This window comes from Gymnogyps californianus, chromosome 3 (genome assembly GCF_018139145.2).
Source record: "Gymnogyps californianus isolate 813 chromosome 3, ASM1813914v2, whole genome shotgun sequence".
Taxonomy (NCBI): Eukaryota; Metazoa; Chordata; class Aves; order Accipitriformes; family Cathartidae; genus Gymnogyps; species Gymnogyps californianus.
In genome coordinates, this window is record NC_059473.1 from 11,453,716 (window position 1) to 11,468,496 (window position 14,781).

The window sequence follows — 14,781 nt, forward strand, 5'->3', positions numbered from 1 at the left end:
CGCAGGCCCATCTCCGCTCGGTGTCCTCAGCGAAGCGGGGGGAGAGCGGGTGGTGGCGTGTGAAACGGGAGAGGTATGTCAGGTCCGCAAAGCGTGGGAGAGTGTGTCTGGGGTAGGAGGGGAGTTTGTGCTGAGGCCAAGGGGCTGCTGTGGCTGTGCGGGGCAGGGGAGGTGGTGGGGGTGTGGGTCGTTCCTCCAGCCGCCGGCAGGATCCGGAGGCAGGAAACCTGGCAACGTTGTTTCTCCCCTGCGCTCGGGCTGTGCTTCCTCAAAGGCAACACCCCCCCGATCCCGATCCTCCCGAAAGAGCGAGAGGAGGAGGCGGCAGCTTGCGAGGGCTTTTGCTGAGGTCCTGCTTGGTCAGAGGTTCCTGCAGGCTGTTTTGGGGGGCGGGGGGCCTGTGCGAAACGGGGCTGATGCCAACCAGCCAAAGGGATCTCCTCTGGAGAGCCAAGGCAGCGATTTGGCAAAGAGTCGCTTACTACTGCAGGTGGTCTCCTGCCAGCTGCCAACTCCAGCATTTCTTTTGGAGGCCCCTCCAGCTTTGCCTCCAAGCAGCCCCGAGAGCGCGGCAGACTCCCTGGGGTGCCCACAAGAGCCGGCGAGCCTGTCAGAGGAAAGAAGGTAAAAGGAGCTGGCTGTGGTTAAGCTCAGAAGTGAGGGCAGTGGCTCGTGGCTTTCCCTAGCTAAGAGCGGTGTGGGCTGGCAAGGTTTGCAGGCTGTGCCCAGGACAAGGCAAAGAGAAGAAAGCGGAAGAGCAAACAGGCGTGGGGAGAGGAGAGTGCAAGGCGCACGGCAAAGAAGAGGAGGAAGAGAGAAGCGGTTTTGGCGGATGGAGCAGTGCAAAGACGCAGGAAGGCGCAGCAGGTCAGGAAGGCCAGGTGCGTCGCAGGCTCTGCTGCCCGTCTTCCCCAAGTCTCAGCACGGCTTGAAGTCAGTGCGAGTCGCTGGCAAGGGATGGTGCTACGCAGGGTTTGGAAAGAAGTTGGTGGCTGGGGGCCCCCCCTCGAGCCCTGCTGCGCGGCACAGGGGCAGCGTGCATCTCTGCGCACGCACGGGTCTCCAAGGGCATCACCCGTGGGGAGAAGGCGCCAGAGGCATCGCGTAGTCAGGGCCAGCAAGAGCTCTCTCTTGTGGGCCACAAAGAGGTCCTCGTAAACGGTGTTGCCCCCAGAAAGGGGAACCAAATCCTGCCTCTTCCTGCCTTTCTGGTTTTAGCAGAGGTTTGTGACTCTGTCGTTGCAGGCGCTGATTCCTTGTCGCCGGGCGAAGCGTTGGGAGTGCTGGGCCCCGCCGCTGACGTCCAGAATAAAATGATGTTTTCTGTCTTGGGACTGCGTGTGCCATGGGCTCTTGTGGCGTGGGGAGCTGTTGTTGTGTGGGGAATGGTGGGGGAGGAGTTTGGGCTGGTGGCTTGTTGCAGCGTCCTTTGCAGCGGGCGTGAGGGCTGAGTTGAGGTGCTTTAGGGTGCGAGCAGAGGCGAGAGTCCCAGGGGAGGGTGGAGGTTGGAAGGGAGCTGTGGAGGTCACCTGGTGCAAGAGGTGCTCAAGCAGGCTCAGCGAGAGCAGGTTGCCCAGGCCCACGTCCTGGTGAGTTTGGGGTATGTCCTGGGAGCAGCGCCGGGAGGTGAGGGCGAGGGCGAGGGCGAGGGCGAGGGCGAGGGCAAGGCGTCGGCAGGGCACGGTGGCCAGGAAGGGCTAAAGGTCCTTGTGCAGGCAGCGTCCCCTGCAGCTTGCTGTCCCCTGCAGCCCTCCTCCTTGCCCCCTGCTTCTCGGGCCCTTTCCTCAGACCCCCCTAACTCACGGCAACGGCAGAGATTGACTCCCGCGCTGGGCGGTAGAAATGTGTCAGCTCCCCCTAAAAGCTTTGGAAGCGGCTCCGAGAGCAGCCGGCCTGCTGAGGCTTTTGTGCATGCCGGGGTGAGAGAGGGACGCCCGCACCGTGACGGAGGAGGAAGGATGAGCACTCTCACCGTCAGCTCAGGAAGCATTTTGCTCCTATGCGCACAAGTTACAAGTTATGAGTTACAAATTACCGGTTATGGATTCGAGAACTTCTGAGTTCAAAAGCGAATGTATTAAGTGGTGAATGAGTGAATTCATCTGTTAGGCTATTCTGTAGAAAGGGGATTGAGCCCTTGTTTTCTGTATTTGTTTGTTTTTCTAATGAGTTCATAAAATAGAGTTGAATTTATAGAGTATGTTGTCCTGTAAATGTGAGAAATTGAAACAGACCATGAGAGTGCTCAGTCGAGAAGAGGCTAACTCAGTGGCCAAGCGGGGCAAGTGTGTCTCGAGCCTGTACTGCAGGCGGAGATGAGGGAGCAGAGGAGAACAAACCCATCGTCTCCTAATCAGGACAGTCCAGGTGCCAAGTGCAATGAAGGCCCAGTGAGACTGCAGGGACAGCAGCAGCAAATCGTGCCACAAGCCGTGGAGCCGGCAAAGCCTGGTTTCCTCTGGTTTTGTTTCTACAGGGTAGTCTGGGAGTTGTGTCATGTTGGCCTTTGCTGGTGTAAACACGGGATGCCGCTGCGGCCTTTCCCTCACTAAGGGCCCTGGTGGAGTCTGCCTCCTCAGCTTTGTTGCCTGTTTTCCCAAAACTTTGGGGGACTTGAGAATTTTGGAGCCTTCCTGTCAGGTGTGATCACTGTGAGCCAGTGGAGTCACAAAGAACACGTCCTTGCATGCACACACCCATGCATGCACGCACGGACATGTCTGTCTCGGCATTGCAATAGAGGGGGTACTTTATCCTATGGAACTGTGCAATCGGTCAACATTTTAATGTTGTGGATCTGTGGTTTTGAGCTTTTTTTCTCTGTAGCAGAGTTCTGAAAGTGGAGAAAGGGTGGTACAGCAAGGATGTTCAAAAAGTTGATTCGGTAGCCACTATTGTTTAATCTTACGACAAAATGCTTCCCAAGGGGAGACACAAAATTGGACTTGCAACTCTGTAGCTGCATCTTCTTTGAGCCATGAGAGACCCACTACGAAGCGAGACTCATTCAAGTTATTCCTTTGACGAATACCTTGAGTGAGAAGACTTTTTTCTGCTTGCAGCCATGCCGCCTTGGGTCATGGTCCGGTCATCTCTCGTTACCCAGAGAGGGAGAGGTTGAATGGGCATTTTGGTGTGAAATTCTGAAGTAGTGGTTTTCAAGCTTGCTTCATTTGTGAACTCTGGAAATCCTTTGGGGCGGCTGTTCAGCCTTCTTGATGGTAAACTGAAACCTAGTGAGAAGAGGTTGGTTTTTTTTAGCTTGAATGGATCCGTTAAAGGTAGGCCATGGGTGCCAGAGGTCTGCTGGCCAAAAGTTGAAAACAATTGCTCTCAAGAACACCCCTGGTATTTCAGGAGTGCTTCTCATGGCTCAGGAGAGAGCATCTTTCCTTCTGAGGACTAGAAGACAGCCGCTCCAAGGGTCTATAGAGTTTCACGGCAGGATGTCACCACGACTCAATTGAAGATCTGAAGTGTTTTTCATAAAGGGTTTTGCCTCTGAAAGGTAGACACAATTTGGGGGATTCTCCGCCTATACTCATATTATTGGAAGCAGCAAAATCAATGGGAGCCAGGACCAAGATCCTGGCTCTCTCTGTAAGACAGCATCCGTGCTCTGGTTGTGCATGCCTGAAGAAGTCTGTCTGGGATGGCCCCTGGCGCCTGTGTGTGCTCAGGGTGCTGTTGGACACGCTGTCCTCAGGAGGTCAGCTCTTGGCTCAGGGAACAGACTGTCCACCTTTGTCACAAGCTGCGCTACGCAACTGGTAGTTACTATTCATGATAACCGCTTTGAAATAGCTTGCAGTGTAACCTTCTGATTAACAGTGCATCCCTGTCTACTGTTTTCTGCTTCTTCAGACGAGCGTTACAAAAGGTGGGTAGTAGGGGTAAGTTGTCTAGCTTTGACATGCACCCTCTTTGACCTTCAACTCTTTTTTCTTGATGAAGTCCACATTGCCCTTCAATTAAAAAGACACAGCGTTGTTCTTAACCCACAGGAGGGTTGTGAGAGTTTTAATAATAAACTCTTTTAGATCATCAAATGAAATGTGCTATATAAATGCAGATTAATGTTACTAGAAAGCCTGCAGGTTTTTTGCCTTGTGTGTCTCTTCTGTGGTGTCTGCCAGCAGACGTGAATACATTTGCTGCTCAGATTACTAATCTCATATGTAATATATCAACTGAACAGACTTCTGTTCTTTATGTTTTAAATATCATAGTGCATTATATCATGCAACATATGATAATACTGTAGAGCATCTCTGTTATTAGAGCATCTCTTCATACTTTTGTTGTTACAGGTCCCAGAGACGTTGTTTATGGGCAGACCTCAAAGACCTAGTAGTACTTCAGTTTTCCAGATAGGAAAACCAAGGCCCATTTCCCAAGCAAAAACTCTGAGCCAGTGGTGTAGAAGCTGAGTCTCCTACCTCTCACATGCTTTCTCTCCAAGCACTGAGAAACTGTGCTTTCAAAAGCACTGAAGACTATAAATTACAGGACCTCAACATGGAGTTTGCAAGTGAAAGTAAGTTTGCTAGACAGAAATTTTTCTCCCTCCATGTGCTGTGAGTGACACTTCCACTGGGAGCTGCAGTGAGTGGGATCCCCATGTGTCTGGTTACTCTTGGCGAGATGATTTATCTGGACAGGTAAGCCCCCACCCATTAGCAATGGCTCCTATTCTACTGGTCGGATATTGAACGTTTTACATCTCCAGGTGCTTCACTAATATTCTTCTCTTAATACTGAGCCTTTTCACTGGTTACCAGTATGTTCCTCGGACTAGTGAGGCTTTACAGGCTGTTATTCAAAAAGAGTTATTTGGATAACATACACAAATGGTGCTGGAGAAGAATACCTGAAGATCCCTCTTCTTCACACCTTACCAGGAGAATATCCTTATTACTGGGCCAGGTGGTCGTGGTGTTCCATCTTTTCTGTTTCATGAACCTAACATTCCTCGCTGCCCAGTGGTCCGATGTCAAGACGAGCCAAGAAATATTTCCCTCCCTCCAGCCAAGGTGGGTGCTTTGAAAGGAGGTGCTGGCTTGATCTCTGTTATACTGAAGATGGCAATTCCATGTCTGCCTTGCCTTTGGTGGGGGTCCTGGTCCCCTTGGTTGATACATCGAACCTTGGCGTGGCAATGTGAGAGGTAAAGCAAGGAACAATCCTCTTTTGTGCCCAAATACCGGTGGGATTCAAAGTCCACCTCAAGGAGGCAGGGGACCCATTTCCTTAGCTTGCCTTATTGGCCATTTTAGGTGTTAATTGCAATTACCCAGCAATTATGGCACCTCATATTGGAGGTCTAGGTGAGTAGCTGGGGTTTGGGCATTTCACTGCTGGAGCCAGGCATCTGGAAGGGAGGTGCGGGAGTTGCTGTCACCACACCTAAACCCTTTGTCAGTCTGGGGCCAGAGCGCCCAAGGTGAGTAATTGTTATTGATGGAGGAGCTGCCTCGTTTGTCCACTGAATAAATAAAGCAGATTTTCCAGCTGTTCCCTCCTCCAAGTCTCTCCCAGCTCCTTCCAACTTCCCCACATTACTCCCTTTTCCTAGTCTCCCCATCTTTTCTCTGTGGCTTCCTCCTGCAGTTTCAGTTCTGGCAGGCAGCTCCCATGGTCTTCCCAACTGAAGAGGGCCTTCCAAGGGCAACCTGAATGTCCTGAATGGTTGCCTATACAACCCTCTTCCCAAAATCATCTGTGTCAAAAAGTAATGTTTTTGCCTTGCGTTGCAATGATCACATTTAATTGTTAGTTAAATATTGAGGTCACCAGCCACTCCTATTCCTAAAGAAGCACTATGCCTTTTAAACAAGCAGTGCTGGAGGGTAAGGGCATTTGCTGACCAAACCATCTGCAGAAGAGTTGACCTTTCCTTTTGCCCTTCAAAGCTGAGGCTGCCATATTTTCCTGGAACCTGTGAACTGAATAGCAAGTTAGTGTCCTGCTAGGGTAGCTGGTCCTGAGGTGCCCGTGTTTCCTGCCACTTGTTTCAGTAACTGCAATGATTTCAGCATCCTTATGAAAAACAATTCAGACAATCCATCGGGTCTTTCCAAAAGAAGAAACGCAGCATGACGGGACACACCAAAACCCATTTTGAAAGTAGTACACTAGTTAAATGGACAGACCCTGCAGACACTCTGGGTCAATAGACAATAACAGCGGTGCCGTACAAAGCTTTTATTCCATCAGAGCAGCTCTATCACATTGATTTGTGCCAGAGAATAGCTGGCTAGTTATTTTATGTGTAAATCCACTTCCTAACCTGGCAGACTTTACAGCACAAAAGTGTCAGTGAGATATTGGAGCTTGTTTCTTCCACGTGTTCTGACAGGGATATGTATCTGGTCCTCTTTGCCAAGGGTACAGCTCCTTTAGAAATGCTTTTTGTGGAAGAGCTTTAATTGGGGAAAGAGTTATTTTTAATGACAGTTTATGCTGTTCAAATGTTAAAGTCTTTGCATAGCAGAGGTACATGTTTTTATTCTAGCATAAAAATGCCTGTGTTGGCATGGTTCTGGGAATCAGTATAAATTATGCTAGCAAGAACAAGTTTTTTGTTTATATGTTGGGAAAGCCAGTACTGTAATTGAACATAACTCTAAACAAAATAAGCCTGGTGCTATTTTTCATTCACAGGCCACCCAATTGAAATATATCCTCACCATCACCATATCAACAAGGGCAACTGTGAGGGGTCAAGTGAGTCGGAGTCAGACTCATCTCACCACCTTCGGCTGTCCAACTCCACCACCAACAACTTGATACTGGAGAACCTCTGTATAAAGGATTTTAGGATGGGATGAACCGTGGTCTAGAATAATCTGTTTCTATCCGCTGGGTTATAAAGGAGCACAGATCTGCCGCTTACAGTGTAAATATCCAGTTTTGGCTAGATAAATCCCATGTTTGACCCCTGAGATCCTCAGCGGGTCTCCAGACTGCCAGTCTCACCTCCCACTCACCTGGGCGCAGGTATACGGCACCAGTCCCTGCTCAGTCTGTCTTAATTAAAAACAGCTTTATTATCTGATAGGTACCGACAGAATATAACCCATGACACAGAAGGCTCCTGCCCTGAGGATGTTTCCCTGTAAACAGGTGACAAGGAGAAAATATGCCAGAAAAGCTCTGCCTTGGAAAGTTTGTGATTCCTTTCCCCTTCAGACATAGCATCACTGCTGGCTGATGCAGGCTCCAGTTACAGAAGAGGTCTTCAAGGCTAAGGCAGCATGGAAAGCGTGCAAGGGAAAAACGTGAAACCAAGGGAGAGAAAAAGACCCAACCGATTAGTATTCGCCAATGGGGATTTTATTTCAGCCCGTCCCTCTCCCTCTTCCCATAGCATTGTATATATACACCATGTAGGAGAGCAGCTCTGCCCAGGGAGGCGTAGCATCCACACAGGCAGGAGAAGGGGTGGGGGACAGCACGTACTCGGCTTAATTTTACAGACTCGGAACAGATTTTGCCAGCTGACGTCATGACTTGTACAAGGTTGGCGGGGATGTTGGTGGCAGAGGTGGTAATTAAACCCCTGGCATTCCAGCCGGAGGCACAGTTGTGTCCTGCTTCATCTGAAGCGGAGCTGGTCTGACACAGCAGAAGCCTTACGTAACCAGGCCAGATTTTTCATTTTCAGAGCAACAGTTTCAGAAGAACTCCATACGCAGGATTTTTCACTATTTGTAAGTTGGAGAATGAGTGTACTTCTGTCCCCTTCTGTCTCACGCTTCATTAGGTGGCATGCATGTCAGGGAATGAGGGCTCGTCTTCCAGCTAACTACACAAGGCTTTCGTTTGCATTCCCTCTTTGTTTTGTGTTGGGATAGCAGAGGTTTGCACTGGCATGCGAGACATTTTCTTATTGCTTGTCTACAACCGCAGCTGCATTTCAGAAGCATTTTGGCACATCGCCCCGCTGGCAGCCAATGATCGCAGTAGCAGCTTCTCAGGCTGAACTGTTTTTGTTGTGATGCCCATCTCTATCATTGCACAAGCTTTTCCTTTTCCCCTCATATCAGAAGGTGTGAACTCTTTTCAAAGCATCTTTAATCTTTTTCAACATTTGGAGTGGCCCTGAACAAACACTTAGTAGGGAAAAACTTAATGGGAAAGACTTAGTGTGTTTCTTGGCTTATTCTGGCTGACACAATCTCTTGCAGATGCAGTATTACAATAGCAATAGTGCAGCAACACACTTAAAATAGCGTGGTGCATGCAAACCATGATTGTTTTTAGTGGGAAGAATCACACTGACGTGCCTAACAACCCGCGATGTGTTCATTGCCTATCCTATGAGCATGCTTTTCTTGTAGACACACTCACCCTGTGGTTTCCTGGAAAATAGAGGCTTAAAATTGACAGGCATTTTCTATCACCACCTGAATAACACTTAAAACTGTGGGATAATTAAGCTTGAATGCTTTAATTCATTTGTTCCCTTTTCAGGTAAAACTATTCATTCAACCAGAGCATGGACAATAGATGACTACCAGTGAGTTCATCAGCTGTAAATCTAGGGTGTAAAGTAAAATAAACAAGTCATAAAACTTCTGCCCTGTTTCTTCCCACCTATTCTTTAGACTATCCATCTATTTTGGAAAGCTTATTAGTTCAAGACTTTAAAATCATGGACTATACATGAGGAGCAAGTATGATATGCGCATGGAGGAGACTGAGGTCTTGATATGAAGCAGGGGTGGGAAAGGCAAGATGTTGGCATCCTTGGTGAGGAATGAAGCAACCTAGAGAGTAGTAAGCTGCGGGGGGCGGTGGGCATGCATGGTTTGGGGATCACTGCCCAGTTCAAAGCAGTTATGCAGATACTTGCCTCTAATTATATATTTAAACCCAGACCCAAAGCAGTTAACTACCTGTACAAACGTAAAACTCATGTCACCTAAATATGTGCCTCTGTGCTTTGCTGAGTCAAAGCCTGTACAGTGAGGTGGGTTGTGGCAAGAGGACTTCTGGGCTATAGGCTTACACTGACTGAGGCCAGCAGGTCAGAGCTGGAGTATTTTGTAGAAACTCAGCTACGAATGTCAAAGTCTGTAGAAGTACAGTCTCCAATTAACTTCCTTAATCTTATTATCTCAAGCCTTTTATCTTCAAATTTTCTTGTGTGTTTGTTTGTTTTCTTTACATTTGTTTACATATACCAAACTGAAAGTTTTTCTGGAAATGCTGGTATGGCATTTAACTGTAAGAATTATTCACAGAGAATAATTAATTCAAAGATCTTGGCATCTCTTTTCCTTGTAATCTGGTGGTGGATGTTCTGTGATTTTCTTGGAAGGTTTTTCCCCCTGAATGTGCATGTTTACACTCACACCCACACAGACTCACACACATTTGCAAATGCAGACACTTCCTTCTTCTTTTGGAGCTTTTAAGTTCTGGAGCAGCACATCTGACCTGTACGATCAACCATTTCTGCTATGTATCTATCTCCTTTATTTGTGTCCAAAAGCACGACAGAGCTTTTGAGGTTTGTGGGACCCATCCTATAGGTTTTTGTCCGTACCATAAACCCCACTAAGCTTCCAGCACAGAGCAGGCACACGCAAACGGCACTTCAAGAAAGGTCTGTGCTCTGTGCTAACTCCTGCGGTTGTTCAGGCTCCATCTGGGAGACTGCTGGCTGGCCTGGGTCAAACCAGGCATTTTTCTATGGAATTAAACAGCACAGATCTGCTCCCAGGGCCCAGGATTGTTCCCCAGGGTTGTTTAATTTATTAAATATTGTTGTTGATATAGAGGTTATAGCTTACTCACATTTTAATATCTATTGGCAGCAAAAGCAGCGAGTTCTGCCTCAGACTTTGTAAGCCCTCAGGAGTATTACTTACGCAGAAAATTAAGCCTGGACCTTGCAGTCTGTGAAACAAGCTCATACAGAGCATAAGGGGTAAGATTTCCCCACTGGCCCTGTACATGAAGTCTCTCATGAAACGTGGAGTGGCTCATCACTGTAAACACCACTCATACTTGAACTATTTGCTTTGTAGAGCTCACAGTTTCACTTGAAATTTAAGCATCTAAAGAGAAATCAGGGTGCTAAACACCTTTGAAGAGCAATATCTTATTTTTTTCCCTTGTTCCAAAAAAGGTCATTTATGAAATGCCAGAATCCCTGTAGCTGAGTACTTTGCACTGTTATTTCAGAAGTTAAAAGCTATTATGGTGCTTTTTAATCACCAGCACAGTGTGACAAAAAACCTAGTTGCTTTGCAGTGATGGTTATATCATTGCAATACTGACAGCTCCCTTAGGACCTGTGCAAGGTAACTAGCAGGCTGTAGGTGAGCTGGGTTTAGCTAAATAAATGCAATGTAAGGAGCCCGCAGCAGAATATGGAGTCACTCTGTAATTATGCTCCTGGTTTTTCTGCCTTGTCTATGAAACAGAGTCACTGGAACAGGACAACTTTTATAAATTCAGGGACGCCCAAGATTATTATAACTAACTATAACAACACTTGGCTCTTTGAGGGCTTTTATCCAAATGTCTCCAAGCCCTTGCTCTTCACAAAGAGAGATAAATGTAATTATCACAGTTCTAAAGTGGGGAAAGCTGAGGCTTAATTAACTGCTCATGAATATACAGCAAATCAGTAGCAGAGATGGGAACAGAAACCAGTTTTCCTGACTCCCATTCGTGCCCTAGTCACTGGATCCTGGTGCCATCTCCATCAGGTAGGAATGGCAGTGGGATAAACAAGACGAAAAGTCCCAATGGGGCAAAGCTGAGGGTGGCCCGAAGAGTAGCCAGACAGCCTCAAGGCCAGCTGAAACAGCTCTGGGATACACCTATTGCATATGGTCTGGCATTTGGTGAACCCTGACCAGCATCGGGAACCTGCACGTTGTATGTCTGAGACCAGTTTGTTCCTCATAGTTTTGTCGTCATAATAATTGTTTTGTGATTAAAAGTTGCTTACGGGAAAGGGCTCCTGCTGCGGCATCACCCACCCAGCTGCTCTCTGCCTCTCCACCACTGCAGCTGTGCTAACCTGGGACTCCTGGCTTTATCCCAGTCGGGAAAGTCAGGGGTCTAGGATGAAGCCACAGCGATATACACTCTACTTCATCTGCTTAGGCTTCTTGCTTTCCAACCTGCGTCATTTTTGTTCTGACCTGCTCCTCACCATCCATGCAGGCTCAGCCGGGACCTGCGGCCACCGAGGCCTGTGCTGGGCGACTCCTTGTTCCCAAAAGCCGAGCCATGCACCTGGAAGAAGAGGCTGGACTAAGAGGTGCAGAGATGAGATAAGCCAGGCACTGATTCCTCGAAGGTGGCATTTAGCCATTGTTCTCCCAAAAGGCTGATGATGGAGAAGGATGGCCTTAAAATGTTCTGTTCTGAATAAACAGTGCCAAAGCAGAGGAAGGGATCTCTCTTTCACCTCTCTCGCTGACTCTGGGCCAGGTATATTCAAACTCTCTGTTTCCTCAATGCCTACACAGCCTGGGTGCAGAGCTACGCTGAGCTGTGTCCTCCTTATGCACCAGCAGCTATCATAACAGCTCTGGAAGTCAAGGTGCTCGCGGCATCTCCACAGGCTGTCCGGAGTTCTCTCCACCATCTGACTTACCTTTTTGGTTTTTTATAGTTACGATAGAAGTTGTCTCAGCAAATGAGGAGAATTCATCACTACACAAGCAGCATCCCTTTCCTGTTTTGGGTCAAAATGTAACCTCGAGCTTTTGCAATAGATCAGACTCCTCTCCCTGCGGCTCCCTGAGCACAGTGGCGCGTGTCTGCAGCCATTTATCTAACTCCAGGAAGCAAATCAAGTTAAAATGCCCAGAATGAGATTTTTCTAGCATTTACTGATGACTTATTATATTGCAGCAGTGAGGCTTTCAAAACAGGAAGGTATTTCTACTCCAGGCTGAAATAACATGCTTTAGCACAGCCAGCAGGTAGCTTGCTGCTCACACCCTGGGCCATACCTGCTTTTGCTGAGAGTGGAAGTAGGTACAACCGTGGCAAGGGGTGACTCTGATGGCAGAGAGAAACCTGTAAATAGGAATCATAGTTTTTGCTTCCAGCCACAAGCAGAAGACCTAGTCAGCATTTGCTCAGCTTACTACAGGACAATGTAGTCATCATTTTTATCCCACTAAAGCTTAAGGGCAAGTGAGGATGGGGCTCCAGCCAGACACTGTACTACAGGAGGAACACAGCCCCTGCCCCAAAGGCTTCCACAGGAGAAATGTGGGATAGGACAAAGGGACTAGCAGGAGCACAACACCACGAGGGCAGAAAATATGCAAGTGCTGCTGTGCAGGCAATCACAAAATGATAGAAAAGAAGGGAATTGGCTGTCTGTAGCAAGTTAGAAAAAAGTCAGAGGAGGGCTGGAGCTGAGACCCAGGTTAGAAAGGAAGTTCTCTGAGGCCGCATCTATTCTAGCAAATAAATCACACCCAGGGCCTTTCTCAATTGGTGCTGGAGCCAACTGGCAGGGAAGAACTTGTGTCCATACCATTAAACTCTTTCAGCTGTCAAAAGATGATGGCTGACTCCACATGGTCTCCTGGGAGCTCTCCCTGGCTTTTGCTATTTCTCAAGCCATGCTCAGAAACCTTCTGGATGAATGTTAAATTGCACAAGCCAGAAACCTGCCAGGGATAGCCCTGACAATCGAAATTCAGTGCCAGGTCTAGCATTGGTCTACGCTCACACAGCCAAAGTCTTTGCTTGGCCTTTGCTGTGACTTTGTGACCTCCCTTGCCTGGATCTGATTAGCTCCTTCCTGCGGGCAGCTGCCAGCCCCTCTGAGCCGCAGGCGTGGGAAAAGGCACCACGGGGATGCCTGTCTCAAGGCGTGGCTGGGTGCACACGTGCACACAGCTGAGGGGGGTTTCCCTGTGCAGCTCTGGCAAGGGAAAGCTTCTGGCATTAAGAAAGGCTGGGCTTGGCCAGGCCAAGCATGAAGTGTAAGCTACTTGTTGCAGCAGACTGATGGAGAACAATCACAAGAGCCCTGGAAGCCGTACTGGGTGGTGCTGGTGGTGTTGACAGCAAGTTAAAGTAGCCCTTTCCTGCAGCAACAGTCACTCCTTTCTGCCCATTTCACCAGCTGAAGCAGTAAGCCAAGCTTTCATGGTTTCTCCATCCCAGTCCCTCCTTCCCCACCTGGCCAGATCCCAAAGGCAGCAACAATCAGTTCTGCCTCCATGGCCGAGGAGCCATGAGCAGTGTCTGGTTATGCCACCATCACATGTTCTCCAGGACAGAAATGCGTGCAGTGGACACTTCTTCTGTTCCTGGTTTAAATGTACCTTTGAAAACTTGCTGTTTAGGTTGAGTTGAAGTGGTCATTGACATTTTTGGATGCTACATACATATACATGCATGTACATATATTTATCTCCTATTTAAGATTCTCCAGTGTGACTTTAGATTCATGGCTTTCAGATCAGATGGTGCTTAAAGATACTCATGTGCTGTTTTTTGCCTCAAGTGCTTAAAGAGAGAAGTGGACACTCCGGCTCCTTGTTCCAGTGGTAGCCTGATCCATCGCCCAGCCACCTTCTTCAGAGGAGAAATCTCGAAAGAGAGGAGCTTCAGGAGCAATGTCCGGTAAAGGTGCGTATTTGTGAAAAACAGCCTGAAGACTGGAGGAAGGCAGGAGCTGTCATCTGAAGATGCTGTAAGTGGAGATGCCGCCGCAGCCCCCCTGCACCCCCTTCCTCTGTGCAAATGCCACCAGCTGGAAGAGGAGCCCTGGGTGCAGCACAGGTTTCCCTGGCATCGCTGAATCCAGAAGCTACTCTTGGACACCACCTGCTGGCATTTTCCGTGTCAACTCTTCTCAAGATGAGCAGTTGTGCGTGCCGTCAGCAGCATCCCAAGCCTGGAAGCGAAGAGACAAACTTGACCTTCCCGGACCTTTTCAGTGAATGTCCTGCTTGTTTTTCTGAGAGAGGGGAGCTGCGCTGGGGCCTTGTGAAAAGCTCCGTTACGTAAGGGAGGGATTTTTTACGTGGGACCGGGAAAGGGGATGCCGATGCCAAAAGAAGTGCTGTGAATGGAGGCGGGTGAAAGAAAAAAAGAAAAAAAAAGAAAAAAAAGAGGGAAAAAAAAAAGTCTGCAGGCACTAGTGAGGAACAAACTGGAGGTGTTCCCCATCACAGCTCTGGGGGAGGGGACCCGTCGAGCGTCAGTTCAGATAGCCTTTCAAGACACAGGGCGGTTAAGTCCATGATTTTTCTTTTTTCATCAAGGTTTATGTGGTACTGAGAAAAAAAAATCTTTTTAGTTTTTGGCTGCAGCATTTTAAATCAGAAAGGAAGAGGAGGTACAGCTTCTGACTGCTCTGCCTTTTGGCACCAATACCAAAAACCGTAGTGCTGATGCTTATAATTCCTGACAGTCACGACAGCCAGACAAAAAACAGAACAAAGGACCATAGTGGTCAGTCATCCTCATTTGCACAGTAGGCAAGGGCTGTGCTTGACCTCTGCATGGTCCTGCTGCGTGCAAAGGGAAGAAGCCTCTCAGCTGCAATTGCTCCTCGTGGAGGACCCAATCCTGCTCTTCCTCCAGCTTCCTTGCTGTGACCTGCTGCACCGGTGGGGTTTCAGCAAAAAAAACCCCAACAAGCTCCCAGTGCACCCATAGGTCCTAATTGCTCTGAGCAGCCTCAGCTGGGGCCTCCACCCACACCCTCTGCCCAGCAGGTCTATTTAAGCTCAGCCTTGGGCTACCTTGTAGGTGGGTTGGTTTCTGGTTGTGCTGTCT

At 48.4% G+C, this 14,781-nt stretch overlaps 1 long non-coding RNA gene across 1 annotated transcript; it reads left to right on the forward strand.

Annotated features, from left to right (window-relative positions):
* The first annotated feature begins 19 nt into the window (after positions 1-19).
* LOC127015157 (uncharacterized) lies at positions 20-1,327 on the forward strand. Its single transcript, XR_007766287.1, has 4 exons — positions 20-73; positions 533-624; positions 711-881; positions 1,246-1,327. It is a non-coding gene; the product is annotated as an uncharacterized LOC127015157 (long non-coding RNA).
* The last annotated feature ends 13,454 nt before the right edge of the window (positions 1,328-14,781 follow it).